Consider the following 6,700-nt stretch of genomic DNA (forward strand, 5'->3'; position numbering starts at 1 on the left):
AATGGCCAACCAGACAGGCAGATGGAGTCAGGGATGTTCTACAAACTTTTCCTTGCCTGAGACAGACCTGGCCTTGGAAGTCTGGTAGGGAGTGGTTGGCAGAGACTAGGCCAAGTCACTGAGGGCACAAGGGAGCCAAGCTACTGGTAGCGGTGCCACAGCTATAAGATGCTAAGGATGGCTTGTTGTCCCAAGGAACAATTCTAAGGGATGAACCTCTCTTAGAAGCATGTGGCTCCAAACACTTCCAGAGACAGACATGCAATTGTTCCCAAGATGAACAGGGTAAAAAAAGGAATCCATCTAAATCTTCCCCAAGAAAACTCCAAAAGGAAACTCATGTTTCCTCAGGAGGACCTGTCTGTCTCCACACTCACAAAGACCAAGCAGCGAAATAATCACATTGATTTTGTTTAGATTAGGAGCACAGCAGTGCATGGTGAGGATGGAGTGATGTATCCCCAGACCCAGAGAAGGAACAGTGCTTCACTGGTGGGTCAGGCTTCACTATGATTAAGATTATGATTATGATTATAATTACCATCCTTTAAAAGAACCTTTCAGACGTGTTTACTTTAAATAACTGGCCTTTTAAGATTCCATTCCTAAAATGTCAAGACCAGTTTCCTAACTCACAACTAAAAAGGTAAAGAGCAATTTAGACATAAATACTTTCCTGCAATGCCAGGGTTTCCTCCCCTGGAAGGGAAAGATGTCTAACTTGAAAGGACTGTCTACTTTGACGCTTTCCTTTTTCTTCTCATGGCCAAACGATATCAGGGCATTGTCTCCTTAGACACAGAACAGTGCAGGAGCCTTTTTACCCTGCAATTGTCTGCTAATGCCAGCATATCGAAATCACTGCTTTGAGGGGTATATTACCCCACTCAAAAGTCAATTATCATATGGTTTCACTTATTTGTGGAGCATAACAAATAGCATGGAGGACAAGGGGCATTAGAGAGGAGTAGGGAATTTGGGTAAATTGGAAGGGGAGGTGAACCATGAGAGACTATGGACTCTGAAAAACAGTCTGAGGGGTTTGAAGTGGTGGGGGGGTGGGAGGTTGGGGTACCAGGTGGTGGGTATTATAGAGGGCACGGCTTGCATGGAGCACTGGGTGTGGTGAAAAAATAATGAATAATGTCTTTCTGAAAATAAATAAATTGGAAAAAAAATAGTATAGAAATACTAAAAAAAAAAAAAAGCCTATGATGGTGCCTACATTTAGTCAGGATAAGTAATGTCAGAAGTTGTAACAAACAGTCTAAAAAACTCAATGACTTACCATGATAAATGTTTCATTCTTATTCATGCAAAGTCCACTCTGCTGAATGTTTCTTCTGTAAGGGGAGACTCGGGAATCTAGTTTGTATCAATCTTGAGGTTCTATCATCCTCTGTGTTCAAGGCTGAGCTTGTATCATCCAACTACCATGTGGGGCAGAGGGAGAGCATGGAGGATCCTGTACTTACTACCCAGCCATCTTAGCCTGGAGGTTACACACACTCCTAGCACTCACATCCCATGGAGAGAACAAGTCACGTGCAAGGAGAACTGGGGAAACAGTCTCTGGCTGGACAGCCAGCTCCCAGCAACAGCTCTACACTATCAAATAGGAAACCCAATATTTGGTGGTCAGCCAACCATCTATTCCAACAGAATCTCCTCACCCACTTTATTACCTCCTAACTTTTTAGGATGGTATTCAAAACCTACCCCAACTTACCCCAATCCAAGTCAACTTCTAACCAACCAGGATAGTTTCCCCCCACCCCACCCCAAATATATCAATTAGCTTTGGTTGCATAGCAAACTATTCTAAAACTTAATAGCTTAAAACAATAGTCATTTATTCAGTTCTCCATTTTTCAGATTGACAATTTGGGTTGAGCTCAACTTAGAGATTCTTCTGGTCCAGCTCTGCTCCCTCATGGTCAGCTGCTAGACTGGCTAGGGCCTTTGGGTCGAGAGGGTCGAGAGGGTCAGCTGGGACAGCTTGCTTTTGCTTCATGCGGTCTCTCATCCTCCACGAGGGTATTCCTGGCTTGTAAACCCAGCAGCAGCAGGCTTATGAGAATGAGAGTGGAATTGTGCAGAGCCCCATGAGGCCCAAGCTCAGAACTCACTCACTTCTGCAGCATTTAATAAACAAAGCCAGTCATAAGTCCAGTTCAGATTCAAGGTGTGGAGAACAGATTCTACCCCTTGATAGAAGGAGGCCTGAAACTACTACTCCACATGTGTACTGTGCTCTTCATGCCCTCCTCCCACGGTGTCATCTACCCAAAACCTCTCCCTCCTCCTTGTCTTGGTCTGTGGACGACTCCAGTTCAAATGCCTCCTGTTCCACAGTGACCCTCCCGAAAACAGAGCCTACGACCAAAACTTATATGGAGATACTCAGTGAAAAAGTAAAAAGAGTAAGGCAGAGATGGAAGAAAAGCCAAAATGGGGGTGCTTAACTGAGATCACTACTTGGGGGGGGGGTGCAATGAGAAGTCGATTCCACAGGAGTCTCTAAGAAGCTATGGGATACCTCTCAGAAGTATCCAGGATTCAAAGAACTGGGGCCTGGAGCCTTTCTCTACCAGCTCCTATCTTTTATTGGTTCAGGGTTACCCTGAAGGACAGTATCTTCCACACACTTCTGGGCTGCTCTTGCATATGGATCAAGCCGACTTCTACAGCATCAGAGGACAGCCTTGAAGCAGAAAGACCCACGGGCAAGTTTGAAGTGGGATGCTGTCAGCATGACCCTGAGATGCACTGGAACTATCCTCTACAGCTGTGTCTGAAATCAGAGACCAGGGGATGCTTTTTGAGATACCAAAAATGTCAGATATAATTTCCCTGATGTCTTACTGGAGAGGAATTCTCCCTCTTCAGGGATCCTATGCTCTGAAGTCTCCATCATTCCTATGGCACCTATTACATACTGTTTTTAATTATAGACATTCATATAATTGTATAAGCTCCCTTCTGGGCTAGAAGCTACTGGAAAACAGTGGCCACACCAGATAGAACTTTTTAGACCCCTAAGTTGGCCCTTAGCGCAAAGTCCTATCAGTTGTGCTGGCTGAGTAAGGACATCACATCAGTGTGCACACTGACATGGTAAGCTTTCACTCCAACACTGCAACAGATAACTGCAGGCATCCACAATGTGCGGCACTAGGGGGGTTGTAGGAAACAGACAGAAAGAAGCAGAAGACTCACACTCCCCAAACTCGGGAATTTGAAAATCTTTTTGGGTATATAAACGCCCCCCCACACACACATCATAAAGTCTAAAAGAGAACACACTGAAGGTTAGCGGAGGGGATGTGGGGATGTGGTGGGGGGATGGGTGAGATAAGTGACGGGGATGAAGGAAGGCACTTGTGATGAGCACCATGTGTTCTACAGAAGGTGTAATCACTATAGTACACACCAGGAACCCATAGTTAACACTATGTTAACTAACTGGAATTTAAATAAAAACTGTTTTTAAATGTAAACATGCCTAAGGCAATGCCATGGAGTAATCTGGGGGGACAATGGTTAAGCCAGGAAGACCAAAGGTACTGTTGGATTAGTCTGGCTGCCATAGTGGAGACCTAGCTGAAGAAGGAGATAATGCAATAAGAAGGAGGTTGGAAGGAGGCATTTTTACGACGCCTTCCTGGTCATAAATATGATACATGTGCATTGTAGAAGAGTTAGAAGATGCCAAAAAGAACAGAGTTCATAATCCTACCACCCAAATGTAACCACTGAAAACACTTAGGCATAGTTCCTACTTTCCTCCTTCATACGCATTAATGTTATGTGGTTGAAGTCATATTAGATATTGATTCCTAGTTTATTTAGCACGAGAGCTAGAAGAGATAAAGAAAATTGAGCCCAACTTCCTCATTATATAAATGGAAAGCCCAAAGAAATCAAGGGACATATGAAGCCCCTAGAGCTAAGACCAGAATAGAGGTCTTCCAATCCCAATCCGGTGTTCTTTCTATGATATGATACTGCCTCTATTTACCTCTTCTTCCTTCCCACATAACTATGAATACAGACAAGAAACTTACGTTTGTGGCTTGAGATTTCCTAAATCAGTATGTGCATTTAAAATTGTTTGCCCACATAAACACACATTGTTGTGGAAAGAGGTAATGGTGACCAACAGAGCCACTTGGAGAGTTAGAGGAGACAACACACACAAGAAAGCACCCGAGCATGCAGCAGGGACTCCATAAGTGTGACTAGGGTGTTCGTGTGGCTGGGGCGTACAGAGAGGCAGAGCAAAACTCAGCTCCATTTTTTCCAAATGTCCTCAAGTATAAGCTCACAATGTTCTGTTGCCCATGCTGGAATATAAAATAAACTTCTCAGCCAGGAAGGTGGTTCTGCCAGGTCTCCTCTGTGTCTGGGTGGATTCGTTTTTCTATAAACGTTATGGTCCTCTGCAAAAAATGACTACAAGGGCTGCAGATGTTGTGGGCTCCTGTGAGCAGATGTTCATAACCGTAAAATCTCGGGGAAATTATACCTCAGCTTTTTCAGTCAATGAGCTAAAACCCAACATAACATTCTGGGCTCATTTATTATTCCCCCCACCCTTGGACAAGGCTGTGGATTAGTAGCCACAAAACAAATACATTTCCTGGGCAGTAACCCATGGTCACTAGAGTTACAGATAAGCCCAAACCTCTCTGTGTCTTAGCTATGATGATTATCTTTCTTCTGATCTTAACTGACAGCAAAACCCCTCTGGTTTCAGAGAAGAAATATATTCAGAGATTTTGTGGGTGGCGAAGAAAGCAACACCTCCCCCATACCACAAAACCCCCACCTCCAGAAGCGACTTCCAACCCCTCCACTGCCACTGTCACCAGTGCCAGGGGTGAGAGAATTAGAGCATCAAAAGAGAGCTTTGGAATGATTTAACCTTCCTCCAGTTCTGGAGCCCAGTACAGTCTTACAAAAAATTATGCACAATAATCAGGAAAGCTTAAAGGAATTTTTATAAATAGAGCATTAGAAGAAGTCACAGCTTGCTTGCTTGCTTGCTTGCTTTTAGTAAATGCAAGAACATCTCTTTTGTTCACATATACCTCAGTATCTAAGCACCTTTTTGTGGGGAGAGATCAGGTTCCTTCTGTGAAGCTATGCATCATTTCTGTTCAAGAATAAGGACAGGGCATAACATTCTCACCGCTATGAACAAACAAGCACACAGACTGTTCTCTTTCTTCCTTTCCACCAACCCTCTCCTTCCTTCTTACTACCCCTTCTACCCAAGCATGGAAGTCAATGAGTGATGAATAGCAATTTCCCAAGCATGAGTGAACATTAGGCCAGAGCACTGCAGGAAGCAGACTCCAAGTAACTTTCAAAAGGAGAATCTGTTCAAAGACACGCTCTGTTCCTCCCCCAGACAACTAAACGGGCTACAGACTGGTTCACAACCAGAATCCCCGCAGATAGGAATATGGAGAGAGTGACAGAATTGGGGGACAGATCACATGATAATATTGCACTTACTTTAAATGGTCAAGGGGAGAACAAGATCTCTAGGGGCTGAGAACAATTTGCAATTAGCAAACAAATAGGTACTTCATTGCTGAGCCCGTGTCAACCAACACCGCTAGGGTTCCAATCAGGTTTAGCTGGTGGCAGTGGGCAGAAGTCCAGATTGCCTTTGTTTATCCAAACTGGTTTGTCCATTTCTTGCTTTAATGTGCAGAGTTTGTTTTTCAAAGTCATTGCCAACAGCTTCTCTCACAGTCTGACTGACTCACCAAATCTGTATCTGGTGGAGTAAACCAGGGCTATTTAGTAAGTCTGGTGGTTAGAAGTTGTAGAAGTCCCCGTCTGATAATTTCTATTTTCTCCCTGCTAATGAAGATGGGTTTGTTTCCTATAAATTTTATGCAGGCAGTGTGTGTGAGTGGGTGTGTGTGTTTCTGTTGGCAGAGGCTGGTGCTGAAGAAAATGGAGGAAGAGGAAAATGGGAGAAACAGAGCTAAGGGCATAGAGAATGATCGTGTAACAGTGTCAAGGCCTCAGCTAACTTGGACTAGCCAGCTCTGTATGTGCCATCATCTGGTCTGTTTCCCACGAGCCTGGGTACAGACTGACCAAATCTGAGAGCAAGATTGACCCCGAGGTAGGGTTTTGTCCAGTGAGGGCAAATAAAGGCGCGGGAGGCCATGGAGTTCAGGATATTTTCAAGAATGTGAAGAGTACCTGGAAGGAAGATGACAGAGAACACCTAGAGCTCACATGAGGCAGGATATAGTCCCTGTCCCCACTGGCCAGCATGGAAATCCTTGTAAGTCATGGGGCATTAGGGGGGAGTACTCAGAGTGTTTAGCCTCAATCATGGGATACAATGAGCCCTAAACTAAACATTGCTCTGGTCCTGCCTAGTAAGTCTCAGAATCAAGACCCAAAAGAATCACACTACTTTCTAAATCATTAACCACATTCCCAGAAAAAGGGAAAAAATATTTAGAGGAGTGCAAAAATATCCAACACCCAATAAGGTAAAATTCAAAATGTCTGGAATCCAATAAAAAATATACCAAGAAAGCCAAGAAGCAAGAAAATCAATCCACTGAAACTGACATAGAGGGAAGCCTGGGTGGCTCAGTTGGTTGCGCCTCTGCCTTCGGCTCAGGTCATGATCCCAGGGTCCTGGGATCGAGTCCTGCATTGG

This window comes from Neovison vison, chromosome X (assembly GCF_020171115.1).
Source record: "Neovison vison isolate M4711 chromosome X, ASM_NN_V1, whole genome shotgun sequence".
In the NCBI taxonomy this organism is placed as follows: Eukaryota; Metazoa; Chordata; class Mammalia; order Carnivora; family Mustelidae; genus Neogale; species Neogale vison.